Here is a 21,070-nt window from a genome sequence, read left to right as displayed (position 1 = left end):
CTTCATATTGGGCTCCAGTCAAAGAGCTCCCTAAATAAAAATGGTGATTTTGATACTAACATATAGATCGAATTTAGCACGCGGCTATATACTTGTGAAGGGTGCTGGTAATGCGAATATATTTTGGGAATTAACCTCTGCCTGGCAGCTATAGTGTATGAAAACGTGAAGGATACAAGCCCCCTAAAGCTTACATCAAACCACAAGGACACTCCACAAAGATATTTGTCAAGCAAATCAAAAGAATGCAAAGTTTTCAAAAGCCACCACTGCTGGACAGAATTTTGTGATGCTGGCAGCAGCAGCCAGGAGCAATTCATTGTACTGGGGACTATGGAATGAGTTTTGTGGTTTAGATGATGTGCTACTAATACTATACAAAATACAAAAGGAAGTTGAATTTGGCAAATCTCAGACTTTTAGTGAGTCCAGGAAAGAAAACAGACTCAATCTGATCAGAGAGCATCATATGCACCTGCTTCCATAGCTACTAGAGCAAGCACATTGTCCAGCGCTTGGTCCTTTTGCATTGTTTTCATGGGGGGGTGGGGGGGAAAAGTTGGGAGGGAGGGAAATAACTCACACACAAGACAAGAAACATCATAAAATAGAAACATTTGGAGATCAACCAATCTAAGGGAGGCAGCACTCAAAGAGGAGATAACATGCTGAACATCTGTGGAAGATTTGATTGCTTAGGATGCAGATTATAACTGAACATACCTCTTCCTACTTGAGTATAACAACTCTTAAAAAGGAAGCCATCTAGTTACACTGCACCACTACAGTCATCTTATGACACTGCATTTTATCAGCTGATAGAAGAGATAGACAAAGATCTTATATACAAACTCTTCTCCTGTCCAAGTTACTACATAAATATGAAGTCCTACTTTCTTCAGATGTAGAAACTGCAAGCTATTCCAGTAGCAAGTTACAGGTAAGATTAGAAAAAATCCTCCAATTTCATTCCATGCACAGTGTGGACAAGACAAGTCTACCATTATTCTAGACAGCACAATAACATTAGCAGCTTGGATAGTATCAGCTAGTGATCTGAAGCAGGAACTTGGTCATTCAAATGGTTTGTGGATGTTCTTCTGGCAAGTGAGCCTGATGAACAGCTTTCAAATGAACAAGTGTTTTTTTGTATAATGCTTCTTCAATCCTTCAGTCTGAAATAGTCAAAAAAGAAAGCCTCAGAATAGTATCTAAAGGCCGATGGTTATAGTTTACAGAGATCAGCTACTATTGTGCTCTATTGGTGCAGGAGTTTGTCCTTTGGTGATAAAGAGGCATATAATACAGCCATAAATGTGACAATCAAAGGATGCGAATGGAGGGAGGGGAGAGAGTATGGCAGACAGAGGGTACATCTACACTACAGCGGGGAGTCGATTTAAGATACGCAAATTCAGCTACGTGAATAGTGTAGCTGAATTCGACGTATTGCAGCCGACTTACCCCGTTGTGAGGACGGCGGCAAAATCGACTTCTGCCGCTTGTCATCAGCGGCGCTTACTATCACCTCCGCTGGTGGAGTTAGAGCGCCGATTTGGGGTTCGATTGTCGCGTCCCAATGGGACGCGATAAATCGATCCCCGAGAGGTCGATTTCTACCCGCTGATTCAGGCGGGTAGTATAGACCAGACCAGAGACACACACCCTGTGGGGGGGGGGGGGGAAGAGAGAGAGAGAGAGAGAGAGAGAGATGTGCATTGCCCCTTTAAGTACGCTGACACCACATTCTAAGTACATTGCCTTTAAAAAGCTCAGTAAGTTGAGACAGCATCTGCGGCAAGCTCTCCATCCTGAGCCCTATTGTGTATCCCCCCTGCTCTATATGGAGAAGGAGTAAGTGGGGGGCAGAAGTAAGGAGGAGTGGGATATCCTGATATTAGTCCTCCTCTTCCCCCTTCCCCTGCACAGCAAGCAGGAGGCTCCCCGGAGGAACTCCAAGGCAGAGGCAGGAGCAGCGCATGGCAGTGGGGGGAGGGACAGCTGAACTGTCAGTGTAGTGTATTAATTTTCTCCCCATAGGAATGTGCCACTTATGGGGTACTACTTACAGATGCCAGTCCTGGTGCTCGGTAAGTAGCACGTTCCTATGGGGAGAAATTTAATATATTACGCCCGGTGGCTCTTGCAGCCCAGGAGGCGGCACAGCGAGATGAGACTGTGGGAGAGGGGACAGGGGGCTAGCCTCCCTGGTGGGGACCTCAGTGGGACCGTCCTGCCCAGCCCTTGAGTGGATGTGGCCTGCAGTCTGTAGTTTGCCCACGTCCGGTATAGCTGCTACCCTGTCTGCATCTCCAGTTCGGAGAACAAACAGCTACTGAGAAGGATTTTATAGTTAACTGGAAGGCTGGATGTCCATCCATAAAAGGGAGCTACCTCCCTGCCCCTGTGCTTCATTTATCACAGCCCACATGTGAAACAGACCATCGGCGGGGACCGCCCCCCCCCGGCCTCCCGTTGCGGAACATCTCAGGAAATAGATCCATGAATTGGTCATCTTCCTGCTCCTTTCTGTGCCAGATTCTCCCAAAGTATGGCTTCATCATAGTGGCATGGTTCACCCAGTGGCTGTGAACCCACTTTAGGCAGACAGTTTCACTACATAGTTTCTGATTCAGCTGCTTTATGACCTTAAAGGGCCATTTGGAGGCAGCCTGTAGTTTATTCTCTTTCTTTCAGGAATGAGGACTGTCACCTGGTCCCCGGAAGTATAGTTGCGTGCAGTCGCTGAGCAGTTGTGCCAGACATTTTGCTTCTCTTGGGCTCTGGCTAAATTCTCCCCGGCCCAGTCCATGAGCTCGGCGAGGTTTTCATAGAAAGTCAATACATACTCCACCTCTGATTTTCCACGCCGGGAGGCTTTCCCCTCCCATTTCTCCCTCAACACGTCCAGAGGTCCCCTCACTCTTCTCCCATCCAGAAACTCGAAAGGAGAGAACAGAGGTGATTCCTGGAGCACTTCCCGGTAAGCAAATAGCAGGTGGGGTAAAGACTTGTCCCAGTCCTGTGCTGGTTCATAAATGTTTTTAGCATCATTTTTAGGGTGCCCTTCAATTTCTTCACCAACCTGTTGGACTGAAGGTAATACACTGAGGCCCAGGTGCACTGGACCCCACACTTCTCCCACTAGCATCGGAGCATAGTTCACATGAAATTGGAGACTTCATCTGTAACGACCTCCTTGGGGAACCCCACTCTGCTGAAAACTGTCAGCAGTGTGTCTGCCACAGCTTCTGCCTCGGTAGATGACAACGCCACCTCCTCTTGGTAGGGAGTAGTGAAATCTACCACCCCCAGAATGTAGTTTGTCCTTGTCCGAGTTGCCGTGCTGAGGGGTCCCACTATGTCCACGACCACCTTCTTTCCATTCCTCTAACAGATTTTGCAATTTAAAGCAGATTCATCCAGTCCCTTAACTGTCATCATAAAGACACACGTACATATGCTAAACATGGACATTAGAGAAGCTACAATCTGCTGCAAATAAGTGGAACAACTGTTACATTTCTACCTTTCTTGTAGATTCTCTGGGCCAAATGTTTAACAGACCTCCTTAAATGATTTGTCAACATTTGTAGGCAGATTTATTTGCATGGCAAATTGGTCAATTATATGTAGTTTCTGGATTTGCATAAGACTTTGTGCAAATGTTGAGGTTTGGTCCTAAAAGATCTGTTAGCTAGCACTTAGACAGGAAACTAAAACTTACTTCTCAAGCAGATAGGTAATTTATTTATTGACTTTGAAATATTGGCTCCACCTCTTCAGTGTCCACTGCCTGTCCATTAGTCCTTCCCAGAAGGTCAGTAACAATAATATCCACTTTTATAAGTAAATATTTGCATGCTGGAACTGAGTCGGGAGTGGAGAGGATTGACCTTGGGATGTTGTGGGGGAGTTTTATTGGTACTGTCTGCATTGGTGATGGGATATCAGGGTGTGACTTCACTTGAGAGACGATACCCAAGCCCCAGGGAGGGCTGGGGCCAGGTGACACCTTCTGCTCGGGAAACTGGACAATGGCTGGAGTAGACTGCTGGAGGGGGTTTCAGTTTGGAACTGGCTCAGGAAACAGAGGAAGACCCGGGGCTGGGGTCCAAGCTCCCCGCCCAAGATGGACCTGACTGAAGGGGTCCTGTTGTCTGTACCTACAAGCTCTGTTTTGGACTATGTTCCTGTTGTCTAATAAACCTCATGCACCCTCCCCCACACTCCGTGACAATTGGCGGCAGTGGTGGGATGTGCTGCACCCATGGCTGGCGCTTCCTCCAGTAAGTGACTGGGGAAGCAGTAAAACGAAGGGAGATTGACGAGGACCAGGTGGGCTGAAGGCTCAGGGAGGAGCAGTTTTGGGGGGCGGAGAAGCTACTCTTAACCCCTGGGAGTGTGTGACCAGCAAGAAGGACTGTTGCACTAACGGAGTCCCCCTGAGGGCTGCGGCAAGCAGTTCCAGGGGCGGAGGAGTCTGTGGCTTGACCCTGGGAGAGAGGTAGTGACCTGAAGAAGGGCTGGCACACTAGGGGTTCCTCCTGGAAACCACGAGGAGCTGAGAGCACAGGCCTGCGAGTCCACAGTAACTACCGTAACTTGGGGCCAGCGGGAAGATGTATAACCATCGCCTTAAGAGGGACCTGGTCAAGCTGTGGAAGTAGAGGGGGCTGCGCATTGGGAAGCTCACCAAAGAACAGCTGATTGCCCAGCTGGAGGAGGAGGATTGCTTGGATGAACTGATCCCTGTCTCTGAGGGAAGCAACCTGGCAGATGCAGGGCAGGCACGGATGTCTTTCCCAGCTCAGAGGGGTCAAACTGCTGCTGAGGGCATCCCAAGACCCGTCCTACCTATGGCTAGGGAAGGGGTGGAAGGAGCCCGGCGAATACTGAGGGCATGGTGACCCCTCCAGTCAGCAGCAGATCCTCACGGCAGAGCTCCCCATCGCTGGAGCTGAGGCAGCTGGAATGGGAGAGGGAGCTAAAACAGAGCTGGAGCTGAGGCAGCAGGAACTGAAGGAGGAGTGGGAAGAACAGGAAAAGCAGTGTCAGCACGAACTGGAGTTGGTGAGGCTGAGGAACAGAGACCCCCCTGCTGAGGTGAGTGAGGGGGGACCCAGGACTGCATGGAGCTTTGATAAGTGCATACTGTCCCAGCATAAAGAAGGGGAGGACATAGATGAATTCCTGATTGCCTTTGAGAAGGTCTGGAAGCTGCACAGGGTTGACCCTGCAGACAGGCTCCCATTTCTCACCGCCTTACTGGACCCCAAAGTCATGGGGGATGTACAGCCAAATGGAAGGGGTGGAGGCAGGGGACTATGAAAAGGCCCAGCTACATAAGTTTAGGACGACTCCCGAGGGGTACCGGAAAAAATTCCAGAGTCAGCATAAATCCTGAGTTCACATATCTAGAACTGATCCTCCTAATGCAGGGATATGTCTACAAGTGGGCAGATGGGGCCCAGACTAAGGAGGACATGGTTAAACTGCTTGCACTGGAGCAACTGTATGAAGATTGCCCATCTGACCTGAGGATGTGGTTGCGGGCCAAAAAGCCAGAGGACCTGCAGTGCGCAGGGCAGCTGGCCAATGAGTTTGTGGCCTGCCTGTCAGGGGGTGGACAGGAGAAGTCCCAAAGGAATAGGCCCACCATGATGCAGAGAGAGTCACCCTGGGACCCCCCAAAGGGGGAATGTGGAGAATCCCTTCCCAAGGGGAACAACTGGCGTCAGGACCAACCAGTCTGCTTGAGGGGACCAAAGGAACATGAGCTGCTATTACTGTGGCCAGAGAGGCCACATACGGACCCAGTGCCCCAAGCTCAAGGACAGACTGAGCGGACCAAACCCACACAGGGGTAACCGAGTAGACACACAGCCGGAGGAGGGGCAAGCTTCCCAGGCAGGGGGGCTAGCAGCTTACCACCTGCTCAGGAGGGAGGAGTTTCCCAGACCAGCTCCACTGGGAGGCTGGATGCTCCAGACTCAAGGTTCTCAGTTTACAGGGTGGGCTCAGGGCTGTCCCTGCGGAGCGAGTGCCTGGTTCCCCTAGAGGTGGATGGGAGGAAGGTCAACCTATACTGGGACAGAGGCGCTGAGGTGACGCTGGCCCGGGCCGAGGTGGTGGCCCCAGATTGGGTGCTACCCAACACCTACTTGACCCTGACAGGTGTGGGTGGGACCCCATTCAAGGTGCCCATGGTGAGGGTACATCTGAAATGGGAGGCCGAGGGCCCAAGGACACCGCCTCCCTCCACCACGCATCACATCACTGCCCGCCTGCCCCCCCCTGCCAGCCCAGAGCCGCCTCCTCCCCAAGCCGACGCATTGCTACCTAGCCTGCTCCCTCCGGCTATGGCAGTCCCGGACCCGCTGCCGCCCAAGGGCTGCCAGCTGCAGATCGGAGCGGGTGACATCAGCCTGCCTGCAGCTGGCCCTATTGACAGCAATGCAGCGGCAGGAGGTGGTGTGGGAAAAGAAGAGGAGACCGTGGCCACCGCTCCACCTGCTGGGGTGGATCATGGCCCTGCCAGAGGCCCTGCCAGGGTTAAAGAGCTGCAAAAGTAACTGTTCTCAGTATGTGCCACCTTCCAAGGCGTCATCCCCATCCATCCCTGCAGCCCTGTGGAGCAGGTAAATAGAGCCCCATTTGTGGGGAAACCGAGGCAGAGAACAGAAATGTGACTTGCCCAAGGTCACCTGGGGAGTCATTGTTAGAGTCCTGCTTTGAACACAGGAGGTCGAGGCTCCCAGTTCTGCGCTGGCGCAGACCATTAGACCAGAGGTCTTCAAGCTCTGAGCTCTGCACCTACCCACACAAGGTATTAATTTGGGATTCAGGGGCAGCACACTGCAAGTTTTCAGTGAAGAAACAGCTGTCTCAAGCCCTTATGGCTACAAGGAAAATCTTCCAAAGGTGATGGGCGTCTAGCAGACACAGTTCTGTCTGCCTGAGTCTGCAGCCAGCCTGGAACAACAGCTCTAGGAAATGCGGCAGTAACTGTTAAGTCTAATTACGACACCGTCAGAGCCAGATTTTCATGTAACATGGGTGACCAGTTGCGTGGTGCACAACCATGGCAAGTGTGCGAGCAACTCAAGTTATGTGCAGCTGAACCCTGGGCAAGCTGCAGCACCCAAGAGATTTTTGTTCTCCCATTGAATGACACCAGATGCACCAGTAACTTTACTAGGTAGAAGTTTAGTGACCACATTAGGGCCATATCCTCTCCATTCCCAGCATTAGGCCAACTGCCCCTCAATCTCCTGATTGCTTGTATTGTTATTGATGGGACATCTGCTGTGGATTGAGAGGTGTATATGGACCTGCCTTTGCAGGCTCAGTCCTGGCCCAGCATTCGAAATAAATTGCCCTGAATTTCAGAAGTACTGAGAATCCTAGAGTTCCCACAGACATCGGGGGAACCGCAGGTGTTCAGCATCTCTGACAATCAGGCCCAGAATGACACTGACGCCTCTGCCCTGGGCCAGAGCTCTCTAAATAAGGGGCTTCAGCAGCGATTGCTGTGGGGCAGAGTAAAGCAACCAGGACAGTCATGATGGAAGCTGGAACTCTGTCCTCACCTCACACCTGTAGGGAAGACAGGCCTTCAAACACCCCCTCCCATCTGCATTGCACTTTCTAGCTCAGGAGCAAGGAATCATTTCACACCTTAGCACTTTGGGGGGAGCTGAAGCCCAGAACAGGGAAGTAACTTGCCTGAAGTCATCCAGTGAGTTGGTGCCAGAGTGGCGAATAGAAGCCAGATCCGGACTCCCAGCTCTGATCCCCAAAACAGCCTTTTCCAGATCCAAGGGGGCGGGGGGGAGGAAGGGTGGGAGGGCAGGAGGGACTCTAGCCATGTGCAGGAGACCCAAGGCTAATTTATTTTCATTAAATATGTAGACTAAATAATGAAATTAATAAATTTTCAAGCCGAACGTGTATTAATTCTAATGAACAATGCCACATTATGCAGTATTCATTTTTGAAAGTTTATAATAAGTGATGCTCTAGGGGGAGGGGGAGCACAAGGTGGAAGTTTCGTCTAGGGCGCAAAATATCCTTGCACTGGCCCTGCGAGAGGGAGCAGGTCCCCAACCTTTCCCCAACCGCTGAGTTCCAGGCCGAGTTGCAGAAAGATGCATCCTTGCAGAAGCTAAGGGACCTGGCTGGCCTCAGTGCGGCACAGACCATGGAGGGGTTGCCAGGAGAGGTTCCTCTGGGAGAAGGGATTCTTGTACCGAGAATGGGTCCCCCCAGGGGAAGTGGAGTTGTGGGGGATCCAGAGGCAGCTGGTGGTCCCCCAGAAGTACCATAAGCTACTGTAACTGGCCCATGATGTCCCTCTCTCAGGGCACCAGGGAATCTGGTGCACCAGGCAGAGGCTGCTACAGAACTTTTACTGGCCCAGAGTCTTTACTACTGTCCAACAGCATTGCTGATCCTGTGACCCCTATCAGAGTGTGAGGAAGGCCTGGGACAAGGGGAAAGCGGCTTTGAGACCTTTGCCCATTATAGAGGAGCCTTTTCAGAAGGTAGCTGTAGACATAGTGGGGCCTCTCAGCAAGACGACCCGGACGGGGAAGAAATAAATTCTGGTGGTGGTAGATTTCGCTACCTGCTACCCCAAGGCAGTGGCCTGGTCTTCCATTGAAGCAGACACCGTGGCAGATGCACTGCTGACCATTTTCAGCCAAGTGGGGTTCCCCAAGGAAGTCTTGACAGACCAAGGATCCAACTTCATGTCAGCCCTGCTCTGGTGCTTGTGGGAGAAATGTAGGGCTGGCACATCTGGGCCTCAGCATATCATCCCCAGTCCAATGGGCTGGTGGAGTGGTTCAATGGAACTCTAAAAATGCTGATGAAAACCTTTATGAACCAGCACTTGCAGGATTGGGACAAGTACTTCCGTCACCTGCTGTTCCTGTACAGGGAAGTGCCCCAAGACTCTACTGGGTTTTTGCCTTTCAAACTGTTATATGGAAGAAGGGTAAGGGGGCCCCTGGACCTGATGAGAGACAAATGGGAAGGAAAGGCCACTCCTGATGAAGAATCAGTGGTGGAGTATGTCTTGACCTTCCGAGAAAGACTTGCCGAGCTCATGGGCTTGAGCAAGGAGAATCTGGCCAGAGTCCAGAGGAAACAGAAGGTCTGGTATGACCGTATGGGGCGGGCCACGCCTACACCACCAGAGACCAGGTGATGGTTCTCATCCCCATGAGAAAAAACAAACTACAGGACACCGGAGAAGGCCCTTTCAAGGTTGTCAAGCAACTAAATGAGGTAAATTATGTGGTGTAACTATCTAACCAGGCACACCGCCACCAGGTGTACCATGTGAATATGATGAAGCCATATTACGCTAGGAGGAATGTGGTGTTACCTGTGTGTGTGGACATTAGGAAGAGCAGGGACATGACCCATTAGTAGAGCTATTCCCTGAGACAGGAGCTGGCTCCTCCCTGGAAACAATTCCCCTCTCTGATTGGCTAACCTCTGCCCAGCAAGCGGAGATCAGAGGGATGCCACATTTGTACCAACAGCAGTTTTCCAACCAGCCTGAACTCATTAATCTGACTGTCCACCGGGTGGAAACAGGATCACACGTGCCTATAAGATGCTCTCCCTTCCGTGTCACAGGGAAAACTGCTCAGGACCTGGAAAGAGAGGTCAGTGACATGCTGGCTTTGGGGGTGATCTGGCCACCTTGGGCCTCACTTGTGGTGCTGGTACCCAAAAAAGGATGGGTCAATCCAGTTCTGGGTGGACTATCAGAAGTTTAATGCCATTATTGTATCTGATGCCTACCCCATGCCCAGGCCTGACGAGCTCCTAGACAAGTTGAGAGGAGCTCGCTACCTTACCACCATGGATCTTACAAAGGTCTACTGGCAAGTGCCATTGGACGCAGATGCCAGGCTGAAATCTGCCTTTATCACCCCTCTGGGGCTCTAGGAGTTCCTGACCCCGCCTTTCGGCCTCAAGGGAGCGCCGGCTACCTTCCAGCATCTGGTGGAGCAGCTACTGAGGGGGATGGAGAGTTTTGCTGTGGTGTATATTGATGACATCTGTGTCGTTCACCAGACCTGGTAAGACCACGTGTCCCAGATTAAATAAGTGCTGGACCAACTCCAGGAGGCTGAGCTGACCATAAAAGCTGAGAAGTGCGAGATGGGGATGGCTGAAGTATCTTACCTGGGCTATTGGGTGGGGAGCAGCTGCCTAAAACCAGAACCAGCCAAGGTGGAGGCGATCAAAGACTGGCCCGCTCCCCAAACCAAAAAGCAGCCTTTATTGGAATGGCAGGGTATTATCAAAGATTTATGCCCCACTTTAGCTCCATAGCTGTCCCCCCCATCACTGAGTTATGCAAGAAGGGGAAGCCAGACAAGGTGGTCAGGACCAAGCAGTGCCAGAGGGCTCTGTATGTTGAAGGTGGCTCTGGTCAATGGCCCAGTTCTGGTAAACCCAGACTTTGACAAGCCCTTTCTGGTGTTCACCAACGCCCAAGACATGGGGATGGGTGCAGTGTTAATGCAGGTTGATGAAAAGGGGGAGCAAGAAGTTGTTACCCTGGGAGCAAAACTACACAGCCATAGAGAAGGAATGCCTGGCTATAGTGTGAGCCCTTAAGAAACTCAAGCCAAATCTCTTTGGATGACACTCCACTGTGTACACTGACCACTCCCCCTGACCTGGCTACACCAGATGAAAGGAGCCACTGCCAAGCTCCTGAGGTGGAGCCTGCTCCTGCAGGATTATGATATGGAGATGGTCCATGTGAAGGGGAGTGCCAACATGATAGCTGATGCATTGTCCCAGTGAGGGGGAACCTAACCAATGACCTGGGGAAGGTCAGACCGACCCTCCCTCAGTTCAGTCTCAAAGGGGGGAAGAGGTGTGATGGAGTAGGGAGCGGGGAGGATTGACCTGGGGATGTTGTGGGGGAGTTTTACTGACACTATCTGCATTGGTGATGGGATATCAGGGTGTGACTTCACTTGAGAGAGGATATCGGAGCATGTAACCGGAGCCCAGGAGAGGGCTGGGGCCAGGTGACCCCTTCTGCCTGGGAAACTGGACAAAGGCTGTAGGTGTGGCTGGAGGAGACTGCTGGAGGGGGTTTCAGTTTGGAGTTGGCTGGGGAAATGGAGGGAGACCTGGAGCCGGGGTTCAAGCTCTCCATCCCCCCAACCCCCAGATGGACCTGACTGAGGGGGTCCTGTTGGCTGTAACTAAAAGCTCTGTTTTGGACTGTGTTCCTATCATCTAATAAACCTCATACACCCTCCCCTACACTGTGACACATGCCAAGAAGGGACACCATTAACGTGAGTTGTCCTAACGCCCTACAACAAGTTATCATGCCCATGTTAAATTGAGGGGAAAATAAATCAGTAAAGAAACAGATGTGTTTTATACTTCCAGGTATGCACAGCAGAAGCAGGAAACCACACCCCTGCTCATCCCAGATGAAGCCCTGGCTGCAGCAATACATGCTTTTACCTTCCACTCTACTGCCTCAATCAGCCCAATCGAGATGAAGCTTCAACTGGTCCAGCATGCTGGCCAAACTCCTGACAGCATCACCTTGGCAACAGCTTATTAGGCCAGTAATGTGAGCTAGATCAGGGGCTCTGAGCAACCCTTCAAGAATACACCAATCCACACAAGAGATATGACAGAGCTTGGAGGGGAAAAACACTCACTGCTCAAGATCCACAGGCGAGGGCTCTCAGCTCCAGAGGGAAGTGTAAGAGCCCATATATTTTACAAAATAAAATGCTGGAACATCCTTGAAGAACTGCCCCCAATAGAAGACAATGAGGCAAACTTCAAAATGTGTCCCATTCCATAAATGCACAATACAGCCCATAGGGCTCATTTTCTATACAGCCATGAACATTTTTTTCCCCTTAATAATGGTGTTAGCCATCTATATAAAGTATTATGGTGATAGTTGTTTTACTCGTGGCTAGGATAGATACTCTGCAGCAGTTGTTTCAGACATGTTGCTGTTAAAGTAATTTAAGAAAAAGCATTGTAAGAGGTTTACTCACCACTATGCACTGCCTCATGGCCAGGCATGGCATCACAGTGTCCTTGGGGGGGTAGCACCCTTTGTCAGTCACTCTGAGGCTGTCATGGTTTCTTTCAGATAACTCATCCCTCCAGCCAGGACACAGTTTTTAGCCCATTCCTTCCAGGGTCAGCCATCCAAATTAAAGTTTGAAACTATCTTAACTGAAATTAAAAAAAGCTTCTACCTTCTCCACAGCTCCTCTTCAGCGAGGTCACATTCAGACTGCAGCCCCCTTCCTGGGCTCAGCTACCCTTGTACACCACTTCCTTGGGGCTGGTAGGAGAATCCAGTCCCAACCTCAGTTCTGGGTTACAGCCTAGGGCCCTATACTGCACTCCTAAGTCAAATCCTCTACCCCTATTGCAGTTTTTCCTGTGCCATTTCCTTCCTCACCTCTTTCCTTCCCTTCTAGGTCTCCCAATCTGTTCCCTAGGTACCCACTCCAGACCCTGCAAGCATCTTTTGACTCCCTGCATTCTCTTTCCTCCAGCCCTTCCACAGCTGGGCCCACTCAGTAGTTAAACCTGAAATCACCTAATTTCTCTCAGGTGGGGCCCATTCTGTAATCAGGGCTGGCTTAGTCAGGGGCTCTCTATTATCTCAGAGCTCTGGATGATCTGAGTGTTGATCTCTCTCTAGATCTATATATAAATAATTAAATAAATGTTATTTTCAGGCTTTGGCTCTGACCCTCTTAACCCAGAGGATAGAAGTCAGTTACAGTAATTGGTGTATCTGTTTTCTTCAAATGATATTGGGCCAGCCAATGGTGCCATGCTGCATTCCATGAGCTGAGGATCTGGCCCATTGTTCCCATGGGAGCCATCAATATTCCATTAATGGCCCACACTTTACAGAACTACAATAGGCCCTCAGAGCTATATTTCATATTTCTAGTTTCAAGAATGATACATACAAATAAGATGATCACTCAGTAGATTATAAGCTTTGTAATGATACCTTACAAGAGACCTTTTGCATGAAGCATATTCCAATTACATTATATTCACACTCATTAGCATATTTTCATAAAATCATAGAGTGCAATGTCACAGTACCTTTCTATTTCCTCAGAAACACCCTCTAAGACCTGCTCTATTTGGATTAGGAGAGACAGATCTTCCAGAGATTTAACATTTGCTCCTGACATCCAGGTATCCCAATTTTTTTACAATGTGATAGGCATGTTGGGAAAAGGCCACATCTGGTGTGATAGACCCAGACCAGTTGGGAACAGCAGAGTAGCAGAAGGGAGATATACTGGCCACTGGATAAGTAGTTTTCTGTTCCCTGAGTGACCAGAGCAGGGGCTGCTCCAGGCTAATAGACCACCTGACTCCAATTAACCTGCTAAGAGTCAGGTGAGGCAGTTAAGCACCTGACTCTAATTAAGGCCCCTCTGATGCTATAAAAGGGCTCACTCCAGTTAAGTCAGGAGGAGCCAGAGAAGAGGAAGTGTGAGAAAAGAAAAGGAAAATAAAATAAAATAAAATAAAAAAATAATTGGGAGCAAGAGGTGTGCAAGAAGCTGAGACTGAGTAGGTCTACTGCTGGAGGACTGAGAAGTACAAGCGTTATCAGACATCAGGAGGAAAATCCGGTGGTGAGGACAAAGAAGGTGTTGGGAGGAGGCCATGGGGAAGTAGCCCAGGGAGTTGTAGGTGTTGTGCAACTGTACCAGCAGACACACTAAACAGCTGTAGTCCACAGGGCCCTGGGCTGGAACCTGGAGTAGAGGGCAGGCCTGGGTTTCTGCCATACCTCCCAACTCCTGATTAAACACAGGGGGAATTGACCTGGACTATACCTTCTACCAGAGGGGAAGGTCTCTGGACTGTTTCCTGACCCACAGGGTGAGTCTGTGAAGTGAGGAAATCTGCCAATAAGCACAGGACCCACTAAGGTAGAGGAGGAACTTTGTTACAACTGTTTCCACCTTAGGGCTCTGAACCACCGACGGGCATGCTTGGGTATTAGCCCTATCCTAATTCTGGCCTTTTGTTTAAAAAGTTTGTTTCTTTAGGCATTTCAGCTGTCATCTCTGCTCGGGGTCTGCTGAGTTGTGGCCTCAGCTCCACCATATACTGGTCTGTAGGGATGTCGTACCCAAGGCAGGCCCTTTCAAAATGTTCTAAGAAGGCCTCTATCATTGCCTACCTTGTAGGTGGGGAATTTCTTGGAATGGTACTTGGAGGGTTGTTAGGGCTACCTGGTTGACCCAGTTTAGCCCTTTCCAGCTCCAAGTGCTCCATCTGTAAGAAGAAATTCCTGTCTTCTGCAGTTAGAACTCAGTATGGGTCCATCTTGGCACCTGGATCTCTGGTTGGGGAGGGCTGACCATTCCCTCTGGGGAAACCTCTGGTCCCCCATCCCCTTCCTGCATTTCTGTCATGGAGCTGCATTTCTGGGTCTGTCTTCTCCGTGGCATGTCGCTTTGGGAAGACCGGTTGCTCTAGAGTTTTGGTGCCTGACCGTAACCTCTTGCACAGGGCTGCCCTACTCTAACCTAGCTATTTTGTTGCCATGAAGCAAGAAAAACAAAATAAACTGCTTGTTGGACTCCCTAGCTTTGCAGGCGAACCCTTTGTGTGCCTGTTCCCCCCTCAGGAAGAGAGAGAAGAGAACCTCCCTGGCTTTGCAGACTGCCAAAAGGAAAAATGTGTCCTTTTAAAATCCTGAGGTCTGTGCCTCTGGTTCAAAATGATCCCATTGCTCTGCCACCACGTGAAGACTGATTCCCCACTCTTGCAGTTTGAGTGCAGAAGGTGGGGGGGGCCCCTGCAAGGACTCTAAAAATTAATACTGGCCACACCAGGCTTGTATTAAACTCCCAAAGTCATAGCTTCTCTGACCTTGGATGGGTAGATGCTGCCACCACCCAAGTGCAGAACCCCTTTGAGAGCCCAGGAAGGCACACTTGGGAATTCCTTCCTGTGGGATACTCTCAAGCCCTTTCACTTCCCCTCCAGGGAAGAGCTGAGAAATGGAGAAAAAAAAATGCAATCAGCTGTTGTCACCAGCTAACTAAAAAACATGTGCACAAACCTCTTAAGACACAAAAATACAATCCTGTTCTTAAAAAGGTACATTTTATTAAAAAATTAAAAATTGCTCCCTGTAGGAATGTGCCACTTAAGGAGCACCAGGACTGGCATCTGTAAGTAGTACCCCGTAAGTAGCACATTCCTAGGGGGAGCAATTTAATACATCCCTGCCCCTAACCACCCCCCTGGAACCCCCACCCCCTATCTAAGCTCCCCTGTCCCCTGACTGCCCCGACCCCTATCCATACCCCTGCCCGGTCCTATCCATTCACCCCCTGATCCCATCCTGACTGCCCCCTGGGACACCCTGCCCCTTATTGAACCCCCCACACCCTTACCATGCTGCTCAGAGTACCAGGACTGGCAACCGTAAGTAGCACATTCCAATGGGAAGCAATTTAATACACTACACCTGCAATTGGTAGCCTGCTGGGCAGCTGCTGCACAGGGAATTTAGGGGAGCGGGAAGCTGATGAGGGCTCCTGGTCCACCCTGGTTCCTAGCCCCCACCAGATAGCTGCAACGGGCTGCTCTTCCTGCAAGCAGTGGACAAAGCAGGCGGCTGCCAAACAACGTTATAAGGGAGCATTGCACAACTTTAAACGAGCATGTTCCCCAATTGATCAGCAACATAACGAAACAACGTTAATCGGGATGACTAAGTGGGGAGTTACTGTAATGCACATTGGAAAACAATCCCAACTATACATATAAAATGATGGGGTCTAAATTAGCTGTTACCACTCAAAAAAGATCTTGAGTCATTGTGGATAGTTATCTGAAAACATCCACTCAATGTGCAGAAGTAGTCAAAAAAGCAAACAATGTTGGGAATCATTAAAGGGATAGATAAGACAGAAAATATTATATTGCCTCTATATAAATCCATGGTATGCCCACATCTTGAATACTGCATGCAGATGTGGTTGCCCCATATCAGAAAGAGATATTAGACTTGGAAAAGGTTCAGAAAAGGGCAACAAAAATGATAGGGGTATGGAATGGCTGCCATATGAGAAGAAATTAATAAGACTGGGACTTTTCAGCTTGGAAAAGAGATGACTAAGGGGGGATCAATGGCTATTAGCAAGGATGGGCAGGGATAGTGTCCCTAGCGTCTGTTTGCCAGAAACTGGGAATGGGCAACAGGGATGGATCACTTGAGGATTACCTGTTCTGTTCATGCTCTCTGGGGTGGCTGGCATTGGCTACTGTTGGAAGACAGGATGCTGGGCTAGATGGACCTTTCATCTGACCCAGTATGGCCGTTCTTATGCCTCATTGTAAAGTAGGCATACATTTTCAAATTATGTATGATTGTGTTTGTGTAGAGTGGGCACATTAAGTTGACTAAATTGGTGGTCTCTGCTACTTGCTTACATAAACAGCTGTGTCAGTTGGTCTGAATGTTTCATCTCTGTCTGTGACAAAGATAATGGTTATATTGCGTAATATGTATTTTGGTACACATACAGTACAGGTTGTACATAGTATATATTGTAATAAAACCACTGATTCTTAGAAAATGGCTATATTTCACAAATTAGCCATCTTGGTGATTATAAAAGGTTATCCAGGCAACAACCCACTTCATCCCTAACTTCTGCAACTGATAGTATTTTTTGTAAGTAAATATGCAAAGTGAATAATTAGTTCTGTGATTCATTTTTAAAAATTAAGATCTTTGAGGTGGGGACTATCTTTGTCTTGTTCAGCACTGAGCACAGCAATGCTTTTAAAGATCATGTCATCTATGAACATTGTGTTTAAATAAAGTCTCCTGCAAACAAACAGGAATCATAATTGAGCAACAAGTTGAGAAGGGCACTTAGCTCAGGTACAAGCTATTTAGCATATCAACTAGGATAGAATCATAAAATGTTTAAACAAGGTTATTACCTTGTGTTGAAAGGATCCCAAATCCATAGCACTTGCTGGAGTAATCTCCTCCCTGCGGGGTTTCATCAGGTGGAGATGTGGACCAGATGTTGCTTCAATTACTTTTCTCTAAAACACTAATCCTCAAAACTGGTGTTGGAAGAGGTGGCTTTTCCTGCACCCAGTGATGCGGTTTCCAGCTTGCACAGGTTAGAAGAGTGATTTTCAGTCTTTGGGAGAAAAACAGCATTATCTTCAGACCCTCAGAATCTGTAATATTCTTCACCAGGGCCGGCTTTAGGAAGTGCGGGGCCCGATTCGAACAGTTTCGATGGGGCCCCGACGGAGGACCAAAAAAAAAAAAAACCACGTAAAAAAAACACGTGGGGCTTGTACTCACCGGGCCGCGCTCCTAGTCTTTGGCGGTGGGTTCTTCACTCGCTCCGGGTCTTCGGCAGCACTGAAGGACCCGTCGCCAAAGTGCCGCCAAAGACCCAGAGCGAGTGAAGGACCCGCTGCCAAAGACCTGGAGCGCCGCTGGGCGAGTAAAAAATTAAAAAGGTGCCTCTAGCCAGGGAAGGGATTCTCTGCCACTTGCCCCCCACTCTGGGCGGCCCTGCCACTGGGCGCGGGGCCCAATTTGGGAGAATTGGTGGAATTGGCCTAAAGCCAGCCCTGTTCTTCACTGGATTGACAGTGTCAGTTGCATATCTGTTGAGAGTTCTGCATTTGGCAGCATATCCCGATTTTCTGAATGTGATGCGTTGCCAACCAAATGCATTAAAAATCATGAATAAGGGCCCCCAACCCAAAATACAGTACAATAAATCAGAAGACTGTCTTAAAAACCATGAGTGGTTTTTTTTTAAATAAATAAAACAAACTTGGGTGACATTCTTTTTATTTGCCTTCTGGTTTCTGAATGTTTAGGGTGCACTTGCTTCATATTTTTAAGCTTTTTCTCCGCAATTACAGAGACTGGAAACTTATTTTTAAAATGAAACCCAAGATTCTAGCAACCAGGGTTTTAAGAAAAACACTAAGTAACATGAGACTCACTGAAAGTGGCAAGGGTTGGAAACATTGGCATTTGGGTCCATTCCGCTTCCTGCTCTGCCCACCTATTGTAGGTGTAGGAATAGAACACTACTCGGAGAGAGTGGCGTGAACCTGGCTGTAGGAGAGTTCCATAATCATCCTTTCCTACTGTGCCTGAGGGGAGAGAAAGAAGTGACAAAACAAAAAAGCATGAGAGGGCATGTGAGGATACAAAGGAGGATAGGACAGAAGTGGATGGTGTGATGTTTAGTAATTCAAGAATCATGCATGGCCGGAAAGGAGGCACAACTGCAGTAGCAGTCAGACCAGTATCTCTCTGCTCAGTCTGGAAACATCTAGCTCACACACTGTGAATGCTTTGAGGCTTAAAGCTATTAGCATATTTATTTAGATTTTAAAACTAACTAAAAAGCTGTCTCTCCAAGTCACTAACACCACAATTTAAATCTCAACAGCATTGAAATGATCAGCAAAAGCTCAACCAGCTAACCACTTAAAAATTCCTTTAGGCCCTTTATCATCCCTCGCCGCATTCTCCAAAGGCCTTATCAAATAGGGTGTAGTATTCTTTTCCCCCCTGTTCCCCCCATGCCTAGGTGGTCACCAATTTCAGATCAGACTGAGTTCTAGAGTCGCAGAGCCCTCCCAGCCACCCCTTTTTTATAATGAAGGGGATCCAGCTTGAATGGTACTGCTGGCCACCGCTTTGGCATTATGGCATGGGGAGAGAAGTGGTCCCTCAGGTAGGCTGTCCCAAGCCATTTAGGGCTTTCTAGGTCATAACCAACATGTTAAATTGTGCCTGGAAGCCAATAAGCAGCCACTGCATGTCCCAGAGCACTGGTGTCTCAAACTCCACCAAAAAGCCCCACTGAATAAGCAAACTGCTGCATTCTGCACCAGCTTCAGTCTCTAGATGATTTTATGATGTAGGCCCACACAGACCACTTTGCCATAGTCTAATCTTGTGTTAACAAATTTATGAACAGTGGCAATGTCTGCATCCAAAAGGAAAGATTGCAATCTCCTAACCAGCATAGATGGAAGAGAGGTAACTGGGTTACTCCTGTATCATCATCAGATGGCAACTGTAGATCACCTCCTATCTTGTGAACACTTCTAATTAGTGGCAAACACACTCCCTAAATGAAAGGGTATTACCACCTCCACCATCTCCTCTGGTTGCTTTCACCAACCCATCTTCATCTCAGTCTTGTCAGGGTTTAGCTTCAGCCAGCTTGCTCTCTGTCCATGCCCCAATCTCAACTAGACAGCAGCTGAGATGCTGAATCACATCATCGAAGTTGGTCAAAATGGAGATATACCAATATGGGTCCCCATCTTAGTGGCAACACTGAATGACATGACTATTCACTAACTCTCCTAAGGGTCCCATACACATGCCAAACAGGAGGAGTGACAGAATGGCGTCTTGTGGCACCCGACACTTGAGAACTCTTCAGGAAGAGGAACAGTTGCCCACATCTCAGAGAGAATAGAACAAAGCTGTTGAAGCCCTATTCACTTCTGCTAGGGTCTGCAGAAGAATCCGCATAGTCACTCCCATACTAATCTTATTTGCATAGTCAATCATCCTAGTAACTTTATACTTCTAGGCAGGGCTGTATTAACTCTCCTGTGGGCCCAGGGCTATTAGATTTTGTGGACCCCCTGGGGGTTTAGAGTGAGGGAGTGGGCTCAGGGATTGGGGTGTGGGAGGGGGTGCTGCTCCAGCTGCAGGGGGTGGGCTCTGGAGTGGCCAGGGATGGGAGAGAGGGTTGGGGTGCAGGAGGAGTTTTGAGGTGTGGGAGTTTGAGTGCAGGAGGGGGCTCAGGGCTGGGGTAGGCGGTTGGGGTACGGGAGAGGGTGATGGGTGCAGGTTCCGACGGGGAGGTGCTTACCTCAGGCGGCTCCTGGTCAGCGGCACAGGAGAGCTAAGGCAGGATCCCAAGGTGGCTAGCATATCCATCTCCTAGGCAGAGGGGCCAGGCCGCATTGCATGGTGCACACTGCCCATGCCCGCAGGCGCCACCCCCACAGCTCCCATTGGCCGTGGTACCTGGCCAATGGGAGCTGCAGAGCCGGCACTGGGGGCAGCATGCAGAGATTCCCTAAACACCCCTCCCCTAGAAGCAGCAGGGGCACATCAGCGAGCCGGGGCTTGCAGCTTCAGCCCTGGGGAGGAGGGTGGGGTGCTGAGGCTCAGGGACCACTGTACGGCCTGTGGCCCAGAGACTTGCCGCTGGCCAGATGAAAAGAAGCAGCGGGCCGAATCGAGCCTGTGGGGCCCCCTTAGCCTGAGGCCCTGGACTGCAGCCCCAAAAGCCCCTGCATTAATCTGTCCCCTCCTTATAGGGATATAATGTTGATGGGATACTGAAACAGAGAAAGTGGAGAATATAATATTTGTTTCCAAAAGTCAACATCTCATCATGACCCACATTTTGGAGGTCTCAGGTCCTCACTGCTCCATTGCCCGATAATCACTCAATAACACAGCCCCATATTAGCATTCAAAATGCACACAATGCCCAGCCTCCCTCCCAATATCATTACCCAATATCATTATCATTCTGTATGGCAGTAAAGCAGGGCAGAGTGGTTTACAGGAAGTGATCTAATCAGGCATTACATGGCTGCTACTGAGTGGGAAGTACCTTCTTAGAGCTAAGAGCAACTGTCTGGAAGATCCACAGAGTGCCTGTGAGCCTACAGTCACAGATAAGGTTTTTTGGCAGGACAGTACTTACCCAACTCCAAAAAACAGCACCTGATATTTTCTGCCAGGAATTAACCTTTTCAGTGCTGCAGGACATGCCAAGTACATCCACAAAATGAGCTTTTCAAATCAGGCTGGGTATATGGTCTGCGGATTAACATATGCTCTAGCATTTCATTCATTTGAATTGTGCTCTTAAGAAGCAAGTGTTTCTTCAGAAGGATTAGCTGGTTGCCAAGTTAGCTCTGTCAACACTTCTTAGAGTTCTGTCTTTGC

Source organism: Malaclemys terrapin, chromosome 5 (genome assembly GCF_027887155.1).
Source record: "Malaclemys terrapin pileata isolate rMalTer1 chromosome 5, rMalTer1.hap1, whole genome shotgun sequence".
NCBI classification, from domain to species: Eukaryota; Metazoa; Chordata; order Testudines; family Emydidae; genus Malaclemys; species Malaclemys terrapin.
The sequence above is the reverse complement of the archived record's forward strand: the minus strand, read 5'-3'. Positions refer to the sequence as shown.